The following is a 2258-nucleotide window of genomic DNA, read 5'->3' on the forward strand; positions in this document are numbered from 1 at the left end:
AGGAGCCGCGCTGTGTCCAGGGCTAGTCGCCGATGGGGACAACTCATGCCACAGAAACCAGGAAGCACCGCGCCTCCAGCGGCCTCTCTGCGGCTGCGCGCGCAGCTGAGAACGAGCTGCAGGCCTCCTGCCACCTTGCCCGAAATTCCAAGCTTAAAGGGACTGCAACTTTTTACTGGCTGTAGAATTTCTGGGTAAAAAAAAAAAGCCGTGCCCTAACCGGTTTGGCTCAGTGGATAGAGCGTGGGCCTGACTGAAGGGTCCCAGGTTCCATTCTGATCAAGGGCATGTACCTTGGTTGGGGGCACATACCCAGTAGGGGTTGTGCAGGAGGCAGCTGATCGATGTTTCTCACTCATCGATGTTTCTCTCTATTCCTCTCACTTCCTCTCTGTAAAAAATCAAATATATATATATATATATATATATATATATATAATTTTTTTTTTTTAAGCCGTCACTGGGTCCCAGATTTCTTCAAGATACATTGGCCCTACCGGTTTTGCTCAGTGGATAGAGCGCGGCCGCAGACCCGGGGTCCCAGGTTCGAGTCTGATCAGGGACATGTACCTCGGTTGCAGGCTCCTCCCTGGTCTGGGCCCTGGTCGGCCTTGCAGGAGGCAGCCAATTGATGTCTTTTTCTCACTTCGATGTTTTTCTCTGTCTTTATCTCTCTCCTTCACTCTCCCTAAAAAAAAAAAAAAAAAAAAAAAAAAAAAAAAAAAAAAAAAAAAAAATTCAATGGTCCTTAGGTGAAGATTAAAAAACAAAAAAAAGATGCACTGTGCCCCAAAACCAAAATTAGGGGATCGGCTCCACAGTCTCGGCGCCCCTGCACTGGAGAACCAGACGACATCCCCAAAACATCCCCTGCCTGCAGCAGCCCGGAGTCCCTAACTAATTCCCCATGTAGAGTTATTCTTGCAGCGCACAGAAGTGCACGCGTGGGACAGAGGGGACGTACTGTGGCACCAATAAAGCTGCGGCTACTTTCTTTGTGCAGACTTACTGAGGGGCTTTGACATACAGTAAACCGCCCGTTTAAAGTGTGCGCTTGTCTCAAAACTGCCGGGTGGGTGGACCCACTCGGACCCTGAAAGCGGGACGTCGGCGTGTGTGCTGCCCGCCCCCACCAGCACCAACAAGTAGAGACAAGGCTTCGATCTCTATGGACCTTTGTTCTGGCGGCCAGCTATCGGGACCATCTAACATCTCCTTTCAAGCCAAGCTTTTTACAAGGAACAGGAAAGTGTAGGTAAAGGGTTTGGAATTCAGGAGAAAGTAAGTAAGGGGTTTGGAATTCAGGGGAAAAGGTTAATCAGATAAAAGCTGCAGCCTGTGATTTTCCAGGCATCCCTTCATCTGCCGGTCACCCCTTCATCTGCCAGGCACCCCTTCATCTGCATGCGGGCGGCAGGCGCCCTCTCTCTGGAGCACCAGGGCTCCGATACCGTCTAGGTCGCTCGCAGGCCTCCCGGGCACAACGAATGGCTGCGGGTCTCCTGAAGGCCGCGCAGGTCACACATTCCAGTCCCTGCAACCATAGCTTTCTACGTGCATTCATGTCCGAGCCCATTAACTATCGGCCTAACACTAAAAACTTTTAACGTCTTGAGTTTCCCATCAAAACCATCCCCACGACCAAGATAATGCACCTACCCACCAGCCCCCAAAGTGTCCTCTTTGTCCTACAGGTTAGTTGGCGTCTTGTTCCTGAGACAGGGACGCCCAGGGTGGGTCCTTTTGGCCGCTGCCCGTTTCCCTCCGCTGGGTTTATTTTTAAATTCATCCTCGCAGTGTCAACCGCGCGCCCCATTGGGTTGCTCAGAGACGTGCCGCTGTGTGGGTGCAGCACGGTGTGCCCCTTCCCTAGTCACGAATCCCTAGGTGTGTGTGTGTGTGTGTGTGTGTGTGTGTGTGTTAAGAACTCGCACATCGCCCTGACCGGTTTGGCTCAGTGGATAGAGCGCTGGCCTGCGGAGTGAAGGGTCCCAGGTTCGAGTCTGGTCAAGGGCATGTACCTTGGCTGTGGGCACATCCCCCGTAGGGGGTGTTCAGGAGGCGGCTGATCGATGTTTCTCTCTCATCGATGTTTCTAGCTCTCTATCCCTCTCCCTTCCTCTCTGTAAAAAAAAATCAATAAAATAGATATTTAAAAAAATAATTAAAAAAAAAAAAAGAACTTGCACATGGCACACGCTCAGACCCCCGAACACCCCTGGGTCCTCCCGCGGGCAGCTAAAACATCCAGCCAGTAG

Source organism: Myotis lucifugus, unplaced genomic scaffold (assembly GCF_000147115.1).
Source record: "Myotis lucifugus unplaced genomic scaffold, Myoluc2.0 scaffold_789, whole genome shotgun sequence".
Classification (NCBI taxonomy): Eukaryota; Metazoa; Chordata; class Mammalia; order Chiroptera; family Vespertilionidae; genus Myotis; species Myotis lucifugus.